Source organism: Passer montanus, unplaced genomic scaffold (genome assembly GCF_014805655.1).
Source record: "Passer montanus isolate IOZ18808 unplaced genomic scaffold, ASM1480565v1 scaffold10, whole genome shotgun sequence".
Lineage (NCBI taxonomy): Eukaryota > Metazoa > Chordata > Aves > Passeriformes > Passeridae > Passer > Passer montanus.
In genome coordinates this window covers 13,145,092-13,163,831 of record NW_024356505.1, presented here as the reverse complement: position 1 = coordinate 13,163,831, position 18,740 = coordinate 13,145,092, and the positions used below count along the sequence as shown (strand labels likewise).

The window sequence follows — 18,740 nt, the reverse complement described above, 5'->3', positions numbered from 1 at the left end:
GCAAAACCAGGAGAAAATGAAAGGGAGAACATTTCATTATATTTATCTGATTTTCCCCTAATTTTCCAAGCAAGACATAAATCACAGATTGTATTTGTGACAGAGAATACTTCTGTATTTTGGGGAAAATATTTCCGCCTTGTACAGAATAACATTTCTAAATCAATTAGCTAGTGCAGGATTCCAGTTTTAGCTTTGAGATGAAAGTAGGATTTAGCTTCTGCTTCTCAAAAAAATTGAACGTTATATACACTGTAACTTCTCACAGGTTGATGACTCCTTGCAAGATTTAATCAGCTATGATAAGGAGCATATTTCTCAGCATTTTCTGAAGGTTGCCAAGGAGCATTACTTGAAGGATCCAGACTTCAACCCAAATTATGTTCATACAGAATCCTTTGCAGCAGCTGGTCTCTGTTCCTGGGCCATCAATATAGTAAAAATCAGTGAGGTATGTATAGATAAGCTCTTGAACTCGCCCTGATGGGGGAATTTTGGTTGTGATTTTTTTGGTTTTTTATTAGGCTCAGCTTAGTGTTCTGGGGAGCATGTAACAATCACCAGAGATCAAGCGGGAAGTGCTCAGTACTTGGCAGTATATATGCATTTATTTCCTTTTAGTAGGAAGTGGTAAAAAAGATGTAGCTGTCCAGGACTTTTCAACTGTTATTACAGTTGCATTACAGATGCAACAGTTGGGAAATATTCTCCAGATGTACATGTTTCACTTGAAACATCCATCCTGGGTCTGGCTGTCTGGAGTATGAGACAGAGCTTATCACTTGTGATTCCCTGGAGCACCTGGCAGCAAGATTTCTCCATTCATCCTAGAATTATAGCGTGCTCATTTAATTACTGAACAGTAAAAACTTATCAATTGTAGATGAAATCTACTCAAGTGTAATGCCTGTCTGATTTCCGCCTGTATTCTAAAATCATGAAAGTGATACGTATAAATTAATTCTAGTTGGAGAGTAGACTCACTAAGGTTGCATTTAGTTCTGCTTAAAAAATCCTTCTATAGATTATCATAAAATCTGCTGTAGTCAATAATGAAAGAAATCTTTGCTTGACTCACTGTTATGTAGAAAAATGGGTCTAAAGCAAAGATATGTAATGAAAGGCTACTGGGATTATCTTAAAGACTTTCATCAGGAGTAATTTGTAATTTCTGTAATAAAGCGAGACCAATTTCTTCTCTAATGTACCATTGTGGTACGTCTTGTTCAAGGTGTATTGTGAGAGAGAACCAAAATGTTGTGCACTGGCTCAGGCTCACACTGAATTAGCAGCAGCTAAAGGAAAAGTATAAGTCATCAGGAAAAAGCTTCTTGTAAGTATGGCTTGATTAATAAACTTCATTCTCTAACACCTTGAGCCCCCTTAATTTCATTAATTTTTAATTAATTTTTCTTAATGTGTTTTATTTTTATTGATTTTATTACTACCTAGTTCAAATGTTAGAGGCATGCTCTCGTTAGGGATTATCACTATTTTCCCCTCAAATGTACTGAAGAATGCTCTGCAGTTTGGGTGGCAGCCCATGAAGCTGTTTACCCAAAATAACTGAATTTCTCAAAGCCATCTAGGCACATCATAAGCATTAGGCTAATAATTGGAATGGAGGTTGATAGAAGTATCTGACTGTGAGTTTTCCAAGGAATATATGCCAAGTTTTTATACCAGTAGTGACCTACTGCAGTATAGCAATAACATCCAGAAAGGGCTTTAGAAGCTCACACTCATTTGTGTTAATGTTTGTCATTAAACATACAATAAAAACAGCATCGAATCTCCTCTGATTTTCTGAAAGACCTACAAACGCAGGTACACGTGTGTGCTTGCATGCACATAGAAGAGGAAACTTCCATTAGTCTTTTACTGACAAGTGTCTTGTGAGTTAATGATGTAATTGAAGACCACACTTGTCATCAAGTATCTATTGAACTTTTGAGAGGGATTATTTGTTGTGTAAGTGTGCATTTAATGGAGTGACTGCAGCACAAAGCACTCTTGATACAAAGACATCTCATGGTATCTTGGGAGATGGTGGGTGGAAGGAGTTTCTGCTGCAAGATAATCAACCTTACTAAGCAAAGGAATCTTCACATGCTTTGAAAGATGTGACATTAATTAGGTTTAAAAGACTTTGACTTTGCCTCAGACCTTTTTGTTGGTAATATTTAGATCTGTAACCTCACAGTTTGAGATATCAGGCAATAAACAAAGGCTGAACAAATCTGTAATGAGGCTTTTATTCTCATTGCTTCCTCTTGAACTGGCACTTTAAAAGAATGACAAACATTCACTTTTATGGAAACCCTTGCAAGCCTGTGAGTTCTGGTATTTTAGAATTTAATTCTTTATTTCAGGAATTTCCTGGTTTTCTTCCTGCTATTTTAATAGACCATTTTTTTCTTGTTCTAAAGGAGATACAGTTTTAATGGCTAAACAAAGATAGATTATACCATCTGACTTTATTCTCTGATCCCTCTGACCCCCACCCCAAAAATCCCATCAGCTGTTACAGCCGGTATTTTTCTTCCATGAGAAACAGCCTTAGCCTTATGACCTTGGAGTTGCCCATTTAGATCAAAATCTACCCTAATGAAGCTTGGATCTGCACTAAAAGACAACTTTATGGAAGCATCACGTTTTTCATTTCACACATCTATACTGATGTATGTCCATTAAGTCCAAACACTTTTGGACAAAAATAGCCATCTAGTATTGTTTTGGGGAGATTTTATATTTTTTGCTTTTTTTTAATACACAGCAGTCACCCCTGAAACTCGTGGAATCTTTTACTGTTTTAATGTGTTCCTCTGAAAAAAAACCCACTAATACATCTCTTTTCCTTGCCTGACAGTATCTCAAATAACCTTTTCCTGGTTTAGGAGACCTCGCATTCAATCAGCTTCCAAATCCAAAGCATACTTTTTTGCATTTGTTTATTTCCTTTTTTTTTTTTTTACATTTGTTTACTTTACCTTTTTTATGTTTATTTACTTCCCCTTTCCTCCCCTCAGGCGTTTTTCTGAGGATTGTTAGCAGCAGTATTTCTCTCAGCTGTGCTTAGTTCCTAATAGGAAGAATTCTGCACTACAGGTGAAGTTGCAATTCCTTTTCATTTGTCTGTTTCCTGTGTTAGGTCAACACTTGTCATACTGTCATTTACTGTGAATATTTTTACTAACCACTTTTTAAAATCCATACTGCATATTCAGCCAGGATTCCCTTTACATGTTGTCAGGATCCCATTAAAACTATTATTTTTGTAGCTGATTCATACCCTTGCTGATCCACCTGATGAACTTTTCTAAGGAATTGTAGCTTTAATTTTTAATTCTCTAGCAGGTATTACTCATAATAATAATATACCCCAGAGCTCATGGAGTTGTTGTATGGATAACTCTACAGCTGGAGAAATTAATTCTTGATAAATGCAAAATAACATATTTTAACTTTTTATGAGTACTTCTTGACTGCTGTTCATTGATTCCAAGTTTAGGAAAGAAGACATGGGGGCTGATCATGAAGAATTTAAAGACAGCTTTGAAGTTATTCCTGTATTGAGTTGAGAGTAGGAGTGGATTACCCTCCAAGATCCTTCTAAACTATATCATTTTATGATTCCAAAAATAAAATTGAAATTTAGTTCATCCAGTAATATTTTATAAGATTAAATTCAGCAGAAGAATGAATAGGAAATAGCTGTCTAGGCAGTGTGTCTACTATATATGCTAAGATCTATTTCTAACATTTAAGTAAGTGTTACATAGTAAAAACTCCTGCACACATCACGCAGGAAAACTTGGTTTTGACTTGTTTCTCATAACTGACTTGTGATTAGTCCAGAAATTTGAAGATACCAAGAAGAGATTCAGTCTTATGAAAAACCTTCAAAAATGTACCCTTACATAATTCATGTCTTAATCTACCATTTCTGTACTGCAGATTATTGGCAAAATTATTCTTTTTGAGGCTAATTATTCTTCTTGGGCATTTCTGTATTTGCTTCTTGTGGTCCACATGTTGCGTTCATCTCTTGGGAAGAATATCCAGTCACCATTTTTAAGTGCTCTACTATTCAGCCTCCAATCACTTCAAAAGCTCCAGTTACAGTGCAATCCTTTGCACAGGCCAGTGCAAAATACTGTGCATTCAAATGTCTTGCAAATTCCATATAGGAATAGGACTCTCATCTAATGTGTCATCCTTTCTTCCATTTGCGAGGTGATTGAAGTTACTGAATTCCACAAACTGCTTAACTATATATATGTGCTATATCCAAACAGCTTCCATACACTTATGCTAGCAATGATTTCTGTATCTATTGTACTCAAACCATATAATTTATCATTAATGTAGAGGAAATGTTAAAATGTTATTTAAAGAAAATATTTTAAGGTGATTGAAGTAACCTAGTTTTAATTACATGTCTAATTTTATCTAATACCTGTGTGGCAGACTGGAAGTTATCACAATGTCTATAAGTAGTGCATAGCATTAAGACACATATAAATGACATTGATAGCTTCCTGAGGACTGACAACTAGAAGGAAAAAAAAAATTACAAGTTAGCATGCACCAGAACCTCAAACAATCAATGAAGCTTAGAAGGATTTTTTTTCCAGAATTGTAGCAAGTCAGGATTGTGACACTCACTTTATAAAATGTTAATTCGAAATGTTTCACCTATAGGAAATTATATGGCTGAGAGATGTATTTCTTCTGATGGTTAGTGCCTGGTTTCCTGCCTGTGAAATGTTAGAGGATGATGAGTTCATTAGAAAAGTTCAGCAGATGGAATAAAGTCTGCAGACAGGTGAGGACAGAATCCCTTTCTGTCTTTGCACCTTGCTCTCTGGGCCCATCCTTTTTCTCCATGTAAACATGTACAATATGGTCAACAGTGAATAAATTTCTCTGCATATTTTCATCCCTATTCAATGATCCTGAACTGCACTGTTCAATGTTACATTTAAAATCAGCTCAGCTTCCTCAGCTGGAAACTTGCATTAATCCATATGCTAAAGGACATGGTGTGCAACATGCTGTTCATGGGGATGGTTGTTGTGTACAGCAGTAGCATTAACCAGAATTAGCTGATGAAAAGATGCAAATTCAGCATGAAACATTGACATTTTACTGTCATCCATCTTTAGAGTTCAAATAAAATGCTGTATATATATCAGGCAGTTTTCTTTGTCTTTTCTAGAGAGTTTTACATCTAGCAAAGTTTCAACAGTTCCATTTTTTCAGCCACAGCACTTCTTGATCTGCTTGATTTCATTTGTCATTTCAGTATTATGTAATGTGGACCGTTGGCCTATGCAACCTGTTCCACCTGGTCCATGTCAGGCTTTTTAAAGGTAAGATTCACTGTGTAAGGAAGTCTGTGAAATTAGTATAAAGAGAAGGCAAACTTGTATTTTTTTCTGGGAAAAGAAAAAATGAACCATGCAGTCACTTCTTAGCAACAGGTACTTAGATTTTATTTACCTTAGCAGCTGATAAACCTATCAGCCTGTAGAATGCTCTTAGTGCTTGACTGAGTTGTTTGAGTAAACAACTCAGAGTTGTGTCTGTAAAAACAAGAATTCTTCAATGTTAAAGGAAGGTCACTCTCTATATATGGACTTTTTTTGTACCTGTCTCTCTGGGCTATCACTCGGCTGTATCCAGTCAGCAGGATTGCCCCCTATTCTTCAGTTAATTTCTTGCCCTTTTCCCTTTCAGTCATTTATTTGCCTGTCTCTTTTCCATCTTCCTCTATCAATTTTCTGAAGAATAAACTTGAAGGCCGAGCATCAGATGCTAGTGATCTCTGCTTCTGCACTCATGGATATTCTGTGCTCCCTGGCTCATAATTCAGCTTCTTTCTGTTGGCAGAGAGAGAGAGGCGAGGAGAGCTGTACATATTTTTCATATGGAAGTTTTTGTGGCCAGCAATTCTCAGCAATGATAACTAGTGCAGCTGTTAGTAATCAATAACACACCTTCAGTCTAGGCAGCACAGTTACTGACCTCCTTTCACTTTTCATGGGCTCCAGAATACATCTTTAAATGAGAAATGATGTGGGGATTGGCTGCCCCTGCAGTCAGTTCACAGACAACACCAAGCTGGGCGGGAGTGCTGGTCTGCTGCAGGGCAGGGAGGCTCTGCACAGTGAACTGGACAGGCTGTCCTCCTGGGCAACAAGGACAAGAGAAAATGGTCTCAGGTTGTGTCAGAGAATGATTAGATTGCATATTAGGAAAAATTTCTTCACCAAAAGGGTTGCCCAGTAGAGTCACCATCCCTGAAGGTATTTCAAAGATTTGTAGGTATGGCATTTGGGGACATTTAATTGTGGGCTTGGCAGTGCTGGGTTAACAGTTGGACCCAATGATCTTAAAGGTAATTGCTGACTAAAATTATTTTATGGTCTATGGGCAACATTGCAATAAATATTGTTACAGTAATATTTTTTGCTGGTGAGTATACACGGGCTGGTACTAATAATAGAAATACACTGTGTAATTCAAACATTTTAAATGTTCTAAAGATGATTAAAAAACATTCTCTTTAAGATGATGGCTATGAATCCTTTCTAGTATGTTAAATTTTTAATATCCCATCAAGTCCAACAATTTGCTGTATAGTAAATTGATTACAGTAAATTGAATTAAAAGGTAGTTAGGAAATATCAAAAAGGATTGTCTCTTCACAAGCAAAATTACAAGTATTTTGAGTGGAAATAAATCAGGTTTCCATCCTTCATGAGACTAGTTATTTGCTAAAAATATTTATGAAAATTATGACTTTTACATTCATATATATTTCACAATAAGTATGCCTATACTATGTCAGAAAAGAAAAGAGAAGTAAAATTTAGTAGTGCTAAGGCTAAAAAGTTGGGCCAAGCTGATCCTTTTTGCAGAAGTGACACAATTTGTATTATTTATCATTACAATCATTGTTATTAATATATGAGAGGACTTAAAATATACTCTGTGCCTGAGAAAAATTATTCAAGGGCACAGTCCAGCAGGCTTGCTAAGGAGAGTAATGGCTCTCTGCTGTGATTTGTGGAACAGAGTTTCCTGGCACTACCTTCCTTGAAAACAAGTGTATTTAAAATCCATGGTTTATCCCATAGGGTGTTGAATTTAGGGTGCTGGAGTATAAAATGCAATATGTATTTCTGCTGATGCTAGCCTTTATTTATGTTGCATGCTATGAAAGGATGACAAAAGGGAATGGTGTATTTTGTAGTGACAACTTTCCTATTCAGAAATCATAGGATAAGAACTGCTGTGATAAAGGAGACTATTATGTATCCAAAAAAAAAAATCAAGCCCCACAGATATTGAGGCACTGCTTACTGTTTGTCTCACTCTCTCATCTTTACTGCCTCAGCCTTTGATGGATGAGTGTACTTGAGCTATAGCCAGCTCTGTGTTATCATGCAGACAGATTTGAGGTGTCTAGAAATAAGTGTCTCCTAAAAAAGAGTCGAGAACTCTTACTGTGGTCCTTCTTCTTATGCCTTGAATGCTAGATTGAAGTTTTTCTTATAGCCCATCTCTGTTAGATGCCCTTACTGAGGGTAAGTCCTCGTACTTATTAACTCCTCATTATTCTCTCAATTTAAGATTCAACCTTCTTTATTAATCTATAAGATGCATCTTTCCCCCTTTGCCAATAAATTTCTTATTTTAAATTTATAAATAATTTCTAAATTTCCTGGTTGCACATCCTCAATTCAAGCATCAAATCTGACAGAAGAGTGCCAAATCTCTGATCCTACAAAAATGGTGAAAACAGCTTTTGTGGAGGTATGCACAACTTGCTCCTGCTGCTGTTCTTTCATTAAACCCCACAGAGGAAAATTTTGCCCTCAAGTGGAGCTCACTGTTGTTAGCTCTGTATGTTACTCTAGAGAAACAAATTGGTTTGAGGTAACTTGTTTTGAGGCATGTGCAGTATGAAACCTCTGAAAGCAAAGCCAGGGATGTTGCTGCCTTCTGAGCAGAGTGCAGAGAAGTGTGGTTAAAGATGCAGATCAGTATGCAAATCTGCCCATGAGCAAATTACTGAATGTTTTTGTGTCTCCCGGCTCATATGCAAAATGGGAATAATAATTCTGTCTTGCATTTTTTAAATTTAAATTGTTGTTAGTTAATGTACTTATGGTGGTCCAGGAGCTGCAGGAAAAAACCCCACAGAATTTAGCAAAGCATTTCCTCTGAAGTTTATGTCCCTCAAAGTTAAAGGTACTGCCTAAAATTATGTTATTAAAATATATTATTTGAAATAAAAATAATAATACTTTTAAAAAGCAAACAAAACCCCCAAGCAACAAACTATTTACCCATCCCATTTCTGCATAAGCTCACATCTTCACTTGAGATAACAGTTGAAGAAACAGTCCTATGGCAAAATGATTAAACAGAATAAACAAAATTACTGGGCTAGCCAACAGGTTGTTTAAGTAACCTGAGGTAAGAAGATTTTTCCTGAATCTTCATCTTAGCGTGAGTTTTTAAATAGTGGAATTTTTTGGTTGAACAGCAGGCTAAGTCTAAACTTTTGAAGGTCGTGTGGGGAAAATAAGTGGGGGAAGTGCAGGTGGGGACAAAGGAGACAAGATGACCATTATTAGAAATCATTTAAATTTAAAAAAAAAAAAGACCCAACCAAACAACCCCAAACCATAAATAAATTCTCAATAAAATTGTATGAAGTAAAATGTGCTGCACCACAATTTTATTTCCTAAAAATCAAGTATTGCTGAGAAACTGATATTGGCATGATTGCTAGAGAGAAATCTCAATAACGAAGTCACCACATTTATACACAACTGTGAACACATTGTGACAGCCTGGGCAGCCTCTGGTTAATGAGCAGAAAGAGTGAATAATCCTCCAGGTCAGGATGGAGCCGCCCTGCATCTGCCCTTGTTGCACTCTAGATTGCAAATAAGTGGAAGGCACCCATCAGATATTTGCTATTTGCTTTTGGTTTTTTACAGAAACTAATAATTTTTAAATAAGAATGAAATGTATTTATGTTAAAATTATATATATTTCAGTGTGATGATTAGCTTTATTTGCAGACAAACATCATTAAAGCTACTGCATGCCTATTTAACAGAACCATTGAAGTCAGCCACAGCATTGCTGAGCAATCTCTCCTTGGGCTTTACAGAAATTGTTCTGTCTCAATTCATCATCTAGAATTTTAACAATTCCTTTTTTTGACAAATACATGTATATGACAGGAAATAGAATGTACAAGGAATATTTACACTATGACATGACTTCCCAAGTCAATCTGAATAAATATTTTAAGTTGGATTTTTTAAAATCCCTGTGACCTTGCTTTCTAAGATCACAGTGTGGATACTTTGGTTCTGCAAATATCTCAGCAGAGGCTAGCAATCATTATTAAATCAGTTTGGAAAAAAATACTGTAAGGACATAAAACTAATTTTGAAAACACAGCTATTAAAACAGATCTTTTTTTAAGTTATTATGCTAGAAATGTAAAATATGTAAATAATATTTCCTTTGGTAGAAAAACAGTGAAGTTGATGTTACTATCTGCATATTAAAACTTTTGTCTGTCCCAAGACACCTGAGATGGTTCCTATTGGCCTGGCCTTGCAGCCCTCCAAAGCCTTTGGAAGCTCTGTGCAAGTCAATGGCCCTAGCCCATGGTTAGGCTCCAGGTCTTGAAGTTTTACGCATAGTTAAAAGAAGTTTATCTCCAAAATTTGAGGTTTTATTAGTGATCTTGTTGTGTAAGTTAATGTGGAAAATATTGGGAAGGATTAATTGAGAATGTCAAGCCTTTTCCTCTGAGAATAAATTCTTTTTGACTAGAACAGGAGACAGTTAACTTCTGAAAAGCATCAAGACTGATGATTTTGTCTATATAGCATTGACCTGGAAGCTCAGCCATTCAGACTAATAAATCAGGCAATTTATATTTAATCATTAACTAACTCCCGAGCTGAACAGCTGTTCAAAATTAGAAATGGGTCACCCCGGCCAGGATGACATTACAGGCAATCTATAATGCATTAGAATAAAATTATAGTGATTTTTAACTGTCTGGAAATTTATTACACTGCATGTTCCAACTCTTAAACCCTTGTTAGCCAATGTCACTAGTGATTTATGGTGCTTGGCTGGTATGGTAAAATTACTGAAGATTTAAATAGACAATCATTCTATGTTTAGCAAATCTTTAAATTTCAAAGCTATTTTGGAGAATGAGGTGGGTACTCTTTATTGTTTATGACTTACCCATCAGTGACAACAAGAAAGAATGGATAAATCAAAAAGGCCTCTTGTAAATTAATGGATTTATTGTCTTGTTGCCCTCAGTTAATGATTTAAAGAAAAATCCAATAATTCTGTAGGCAAAAATGGATGTCTAAAATTCTTCAAAGTATAAATGCTACATTGCAGAGATTGCTGTTAGAACCTTTGTCAGGAATGGTCCTTTACTTGTCACTCATTGGGCATCTCTTATGGATGGAAGTGGGGTTTAGGAGGCCTTGACACATCAAATTCCTGTGGTTATACTGTGAAGCACATACATGCTAGCTCTTTAAAGCAGCATATGTTGATTAAAGATACTTCTATTTTCTTAGTGGACCTTCTATATTCCTCTTTTGCAGCAAAAGTCTTTGAGACTTCTATTGAGGATTCTGTCTGCCTTCCCAGCACTGAATGTTTAACCATTTCAGTAAGTATTTCTGGTTTTTCAGAAAAACATAAATGGAAAATATTTAATGAATATAAAATTTAACAATTATTTTACTACTTTGGTTTTGTACACATAGAAAATCGTGCTTTAGATGAGAATGAGAATCTGTACAGCTTTCAGAAACGAGCACATATAAAAGTTTTCTTTTAAGCCCTGAAGCAGATGACACCAGTAAAACCCAAGCATTTAGTATGAAATTACATGAAATATAGAGGATACTTTCCAGTCAGAGATTTTCATTGATTTAGATTATATCATGTAAAGGACTGAAAAAATATTTGATTACTATCATTGCTCTGAAATACAATGTCTGTACAGGCAGAGTGTAAATGGCTGTCCTTATAAGTACTTCTGGAGCATTTTCCTTCTTTCATCCTGGCCCTTTCTCTGCTTCAGTCACAGGAGAATGATTTCCTGATGTTTCCCTAATGCAAGTGAACAAACTATGAGACAACTTTATTTTACCTGCAGTATTTCAAACAGTACAAACAAAGAAGAAAGGTTATGACAGTTTATTCCTATTTTACATCAAGAATTTTATCCATTTGAAGATTACTCTCATGGGTGGTCAATTTTTACCTTCCCTTCCTCTCAATGTTGAAGTTATTTGAGCATGCATTCATGCATAGGTTCATTCCTTTGCTGGGAACTGTAGACACAGAACAATCAAAGCACAATGTGCCAAAACTGCTGGTTTGGGGTTTATGCCATGTCACAAATCCTGACTGAAAAAGAGAGGATCTATATCTTAAATGTTCATTTTCTTTAAAGAGGATGCTTTCATTCTCTGAAATTCTTTTGTAACCAGCTTACATTTCAAATAGATGGTGGGCTGTCTTTATCACATAATTGGAATAAAATAACAGCTTTCCACATAGATGCTTATAATAAATCATCAAGATCTGAGACCATTCCTGACTATTTATCCTAAATATCCCAGGGTTGGCATGGTTAAAATGAACTCTGCAAAAGAACAAGGGAAAGCAGGGCTCTCTGTAGGAAAAAAATATATATATTAAGAAAATTATTCTAAAGTTAAACTTTGACAGAATCATTGCAATTGGAGGGAACCTTCTGAGATATTCTAATCCACCCGTATTGATCAAACAGCATTGGTTAGACCAGATTGTCCAGGACCATGGAAATTCCACAACCTCTCTGGGCAGCCTGTATGTTTGGCCACCCTCACCTTTTCTCCTGTCAAAATTCCAAATCATTGCAGCCTTAGCTGAGTAAGATGTCTGTACCTAGTGGGTAAAAGAAGAAAGATAAATAAGAGCAAAAAACCCTTCAGGTCTTCCAGAATCAGAGAACGTTTTGGGTTAAAGGACCTTAAAGACCATCTAAGTTCTAAATCCCTCACTGCCATGGGCAGGGATACCTACTCTGCTGCCTTTCTCCTCCCCTTGGGAAAAAAAGTGTGAAAAAAAAAAGTAGAAGTGACATCTTTATTGAGGTTGAAACAGCTTTTTCTTCCTCTTTTTTGTCTTTTAATATTTTTGTTTTCTTACCTTTCCTGAATGTTGCTGGAAATGCCTGCACTGGCAGTAGGACAGCAGGTGCTGCCAATATTGAAGTGTGTCCACCATGCTTTAGCTGATCTAGACAAAAGCACCAATTACTGAAAAAATCATTATAGAGAATGTTTGACAAAGAGTTCTATCCCATTGTTTTCAGCTTCAAAGATTTCAAATCACCACCAGAAATTCTGGATTGTTTCCAGCCTTTGCAGTCTTTGGAAGTGTGTCTCTTGCTGATGGAGTATTTCTCCCATTGTACTTTTGTGTGCTTCTGGTTAATAACACAGAGATTAAACATTTTGTCACTTCCATGGTGCTCAGGAGATAACATTTTCTAATTTTGCTCTGCCATCCAAAAACGTGTTGGAGCCAGTTCACTGGAAACCTCAAAGCACAGAAGAAAACTTTCATGTGGTGACATCTTATTGACAGCAGCATTTGTGTCTTACTTTGGACCCTTCATAAAACAACATCACCAGGAACCAAAGGAACATTTCTGGATTCCTTCTCTAAAGGTACAAAAAGTAAAAATTGAAGTAGATCTGTATATACAAGTGCCTAATTGAAGATGTTTGTTTTGCAGGGTATGTACATATGTACACTTATATATTTCTATAGCATGTGTGCACACAGGCATACTTTCCTCAGATTACAGGTATCTTTTGAGGGAAATGAAAGAGAGAGGTTCTCTGGCAGAAGAATATCCTTTCCCTTTTCAATTCTCAATGCCAAAGTCTGTTCTTGGTGACACTTTTATAGCAGCAAATGCTGTAAAAATGATAGAACTGTACAGAGAGACCTCTTCTGCTTAGCTGCTCAGCTCCAGGAAGAGCATGTGGTTATGATAATCCCCAATTTTCTGCACATGGAGGAAATCATGATAGTACTCAGTAGTTCCAGTCCTTGCAGTTGTCTCTGCTAAGCTTTCCCCTTCCTTACTTTTGAATCTTTGGACCATTCTTTTATTCCTTAGTGCAAATGTTCCTCATCCCTTCCTACTTGTTTCCTATTTCTTTTGTGCATTATATGATGATTAATGTAATTTATTCCCAGAAATATGTGAAATGGGCAGCACTTACCTCATTTTCAATCACAGATCTATGACACAGCAGGTGAGCTGAGTTATGAGGACCCTCTGGAAACAGATTTAACGCCAAATTTGGGTTTCCAAGGTCAGCACTCAGAACTGTGGGGACATCTCTTTGTAAACATTTGCCTTTTGCTAGAGTTGCTAATTTGTCGAGAGCTTTGCTTTATCTGGAACCTCTCCCTGTCCTTTTCCACCAAGAACTTGCTTGCAGATAAAAACCTTTCTCAGAAAACTCCTTTGACCTTACAGCCTAGGTAGAAAAAAATTGTCCAGTATATTTTCAATAGTAGGACTCTGGAATTAAACGTCATTCTTTTTAAGAATAATTCTTAAGACTCTTTTGAAATGGATTGAACATTTTTATGAATAAAAATAAACCATACTCTGATGTTTTACTTTTGCAGATGCTTTCACTGAACAGCAGTGAGACAAAATACCTCGTTTCACTTTTGATTGTTTTCCTGCAAGTGAGGGAGAGTGGAAAATAAGAGAGAAATACACTTGAAAAATTATGTTAAAATAGACATTTATTAATAGTTCTCTACAGGAGGAAGAGCAAGTAGTTCTATGTTATTAAGTATCAGCAGATATGGTGACAATAGATGTACCTATATATTCAGATATTTTTTGTGCTTTGTGTGAAAATTAACATTAGGAACTCTGATAATACCCCAGTGCTATTGTTTTTCATAAGGAAGTATTTGAGATCATTAAAATTATTGTATTGGTTGTCTTACAGTCCAGAGATAAAACAAATCATGTATTCAGTCCTTTGATATATTTAGATGAACGTGTTACGCATGGGAGATAGACATATTGCACGCTTGCAGAAAGGAGTGTATGCCTGCTGGGACCTTTGTGCTTGTATTTTCAGCACATTCATCAAAAGTTAGGTTTATTTTGGGGTCAGAGATTAGAACCAAGAGTTAGACAATTTAAGGTGGTATGTATTCTGTAATACTATGGTAACAATGACACTGTGCCACAGAAGCTGCATTAGAGATATGATGCCATTCTTATTATTAATAATTGTGCAAATTTAGCTCAACTTAAATATATGTAATGTTTTTCATTATAAATCACTGTCAGATATACATGGGGGTTGTTCTTTGTTTCAATGTGCACTTTTAAAAGAGGCTTCAGTCTAAAAGCCAGCAATGACGATTAGACATGTCCAGGGAGAAAGAAAATTTTAATGGAAGACTTTTTAAAATACTTCTGAATGGGGGGAGAAGGTAGTTCAGGTTTAATACTGATGATGCAGTGTTTTCCTTTATTTATGGCTTTTTAATTTAATCCAAAAATCACTGATAAGGAAGCCTGGAATAACGCCATGAAGGACTTGTTGGGGGTTTGCCCTTTCCTTCAGTAAGGAAAAAAATTAATTCCAGGCATCTGGTACAGTTCTATTAACTTCCACCAGCCCCTCTTTCTTGTTCCAAACAACTTATTTATTCACTCTCTCTTATTCTGTTGTGCTGCATTAGGCATTTCTCTTCCCACCCATACCTGTTTGGTAGGCAGTGATTTCAGACATTCCATTTCTATTTTATTTCATCTCCTTGCACGTGGCTGTGAGGGGTTGGCACCCAGCAGGCGTGGCTGTGAGATGGCTGCTCTGTGACAGTCCCCCCAGTGTAGGGGCACTCACATGAGAGCTTTGCTGCAGCTCTGCCCACAGGGAGCTCCCTCGCTGCCTCTGCCCCCAGAGATGGCTCCAAGATGGCCCCATTCCCTGGCTTTTGAGGGTATCTGAACTATATTAACAAGATGCCATAGGAATCCTGCTTTAATGATTTTTTTTTTTTTTTATAAATACAGATTTATGTTCCAGAAATAGGTGCTCAAAGCATACAGAAGCATTGAATTTGCAATATCAGAATACAATTACTTTTATAATATATGATGCATTTTTAACTTTATTGAACTATAAATATTTTTATGAAGTAAATGTCTTGAGAGAAAACACTTTTTTGAAATCTATTGTAAATATAATAAACTGCTTCTCATCACTTTCCTTTCATCTGAAACTCCACAGGGATCCTCCTTACTTTTCTGCCTTACTTTAATTTATATCCCCCAGTTATCTGGTGCATCGCACTGAGTCATGTCTTGCTGCTTGGTAACCTTGCTGGAAGATTATATTCCACTCTGATTCTAAGGCTCCTTTTCCTGTGACAGAAGGCCTGGACCCGATTGCCGCGTTGAGGGATGATGCTACAGCTGTGGCATGGAGCAACGAGGGTGATAGGATGGCAACAGAAAACACCACTGTTCTAACAATCTGTGAGTGCTGACCTCTGATGATAGATCCCCAGCAACAGGGAATTAAATGGGTAAAGAACAAATATGGAGCTGACCTTGAAGTTGTAAGTTTAGGACAGAAAAGATATGTGCACGATGAAGAATTGGCTTTTGCATTTACTGCCTTCAAGTTCCCCTAATTTCCATAAGGGATTTTTGTTGGAATGCACTTAAAGAATTGAAATATTACAACAATTCTGCTCATTTGTTCATAGCATCATTTTCCTTTTAAAACTGTGCTTGAAAAGATGCCCTTCTTATGCTGTTTTCAAGTGATGAGGAGGAAATGAAGTGGAGGTTGATGTGCACTTCTTGTGTGGGCCAAACCACGTTTTCAGCAGGTAAGGTGCAAAGCCTGGTGGTAAAACCTTACTTATACTCTACAGTTTGGTCAGCAGAATACAGCATGTGCACCTCACATGCATGTGCAGCATTCAAGGCAAAAGCCAATATTGGGTGATTTCCTGGTAAATAAACATATTTTTAATTCTTATACTTATGACTGAATTATATATTAGCTGATAGCACTGGCATGTAACTGATCTCTTCTTGAATCAACATATTTTTAATTCTTATACTTACGACTGAATTATATATATTAGCTGATAGCACTGGCATGTAACTGATCTCTTCTTGAATTTTCTTATCTTTATTTAGATTTAGGGAGATAATGTTCCATTTTAAAGGGTGTACAGACTTTTTCCTACTGAATTCCAGATATAACACACAATCAATTACACAACACACTAAATGGTCATAGTAATGCCTGATTTTTAAAATCAGTCTTAATCATCTAGCCTGTGTGCTCATTTGAAGCAGCTCTTTTCCCTCACCTGTCCTGGTTTGGTTTTCGTTCATTTTCCAACCCTCACAAATAATCATCATTTTTCATTCACACTCAGTAGTACCCTGCTCTGTGAAGCTATATTTTCTGATTACTTATCTCACCATTATTATTTAGTCCTTTTCCATGCCTGTTGGAACAGATTTCTCCCAAATCACTCGGATTCTAATTGTTCTTGAAGTCCTTCAAGGATATATTTATAATTTAAATGAGGAAATACCAAAAGTTGTAACACAAGAATATCTATAGATAGATCTAGATATAGATATATGCTCCCCCAAAATTTCTGTCAATTCCATTGTCTTCCATGTGGGGCTGTACCCTCATATTTGCTTATAAGAAAAGCCATAGCAATATATGTTTGTTTGTTTGTTTTTTAATATGAGGAATAGCAAGAGCATGGGTAGAAAGATATTGAACTCAAAACTGTCAAACTCTTAAACACTGGGCAATTCTTTGTGAACAGGTTTCCATGGTTTAACTACGTGCTTTTTGAAAAACCTCACCATTTATATTATATAAAGGAAATCTTTCTATAACCAGTATTTATCTAATATTGAAGGGGGAATTGTATTTTTCAGGTAAAGTTTTCTGAAGACCACTGAAAGAGCTTTAGCTTTTTATGAGACTGTATTAATTGAAAGCATGTGTGACTCCATTGATCCCATACTTGATCCTCTGCTTGGCAGATATAGTTAAAAAGGGAAAGTATGTATGCTTGAGTGATCAGAATTTTTCCATGACAACTAGATCTATATTGCTTTGATTGCCACATTTTGCTTAGTGCTTCAACTCCTCATGTAACAAATTATTTCTTTTTAAAATGTAATGGCTAGTATCTGGAGATGAGTGGATATTAAAATGTTAGTATCTGCATCTGATTAGGTAGCAAAATTATGTTCTCAGTTTCCAAACTAGACTCAAAATACTCTATAGATATATGTTTCTCAAATTTGAGTGGAATTCCTTACTTTATTAGTTAAAAAAAAAAAGAGTAAAACAAGGAGTAGCATATATTATAATTTGGTTCAAAAGACAGGAAAGTATTTCCTTTCCATGGAAAGCCAGCAGGAAGGCGTTGGAAATGACAGGCTAGATTTGGATTTAACATTAAAGAGTTTTCCAGCTGTAATATCAGCTTAAGAAAACTGTGCCTTCATTATGCCATAATTGGTTTTTCAGCCACCTCATGAAATAATGAAGCAGTTTTAAAAGGGGAAAAAAAAGCAAAAACAAACAAGCAAAAACCTTGGAAAATAAGACAAATGAGGAAAAACTGATATGGTAGGACACAGGGCAGAAATAAGTAATGCAGAGGGGGGGACTGTTTATGTTGTTATTGCTGCCAGCCACCTATGCATCAAACCGGTGCAGCTGACCCTGACCACAAATTCATCACAGCAGATGTTACGGTGGTGTTAATGCCTGCTCATTTCCCCCCTAAACCATTAAAAATAAAGGAGTTTGTACTAGGTGCAAGAGAATTTCAGTCTGTAATGTCTTCCATAACTTCTCACGAATTTCTTAAGATCTTATTCAGATACCTTTTCACTACACATTTTCAGGGTGATAATAGGGAAAATAAAGGAGTTTGTACTAGGTGCAAGTAAATTTCATTCTGTAATGTCTTCCATAACTTCTCACGAAAACTTCAGATGAAATTGTTGAGTCCTCAAGGCAGATGTCAGCCTAAAGAATAATGTTGATTTGTGGTTGCTCAAGAGTAAACTTATTAAACCTCATTGAATATTTCATCTGATGAACTGAAATGCCATATTTCTGCTCAAATATGAATTTAAGTCTGAAAGTGTTCCTCTCTTCTATTCTTGTTTGCAAGCAACTCATCAACAAGCTAGATTTTTCGTGTTGGAGAATGTGATGTTTATTGTGATATAAAGCCAGACATACTCCTGGGGCATTTCTGGATGGATCTCACATGTTAGTCAAAGAGTGGTTAGAGTGCTTGAACAGCTTCATATTGTTGAAAGTGAAAATATGAAAAAAAATTATAAATAAAGAAGTTCTCTTATGTTGCACAGATTGCCCAAGATTTTTCTCTCTTCCCACCCTATATTTCAGGCATCGGTGCCTGCAGAGTAAATCTAAGCAGTAAAAAACAGCCCAAATCTCCTTGTATACATGGAGCTCCTGGAAGATGCACTCTTGCCCTACACTGTGAGACCTTGAAATGATCCCTCTTTGTTGCATTTCTCTATT

At 36.2% G+C, this 18,740-nt stretch overlaps 1 long non-coding RNA gene across 1 annotated transcript; it reads left to right on the top strand.

Moving 5' to 3' along the window:
* Nucleotides 1-279: 279 nt before the first annotated feature.
* Nucleotides 280-4,828, top strand: LOC120504006. Its single transcript, XR_005627902.1, has 3 exons — nt 280-451; nt 1,232-1,333; nt 4,705-4,828. It is a non-coding gene; the product is annotated as an uncharacterized LOC120504006 (long non-coding RNA).
* Nucleotides 4,829-18,740: the final 13,912 nt, after the last annotated feature.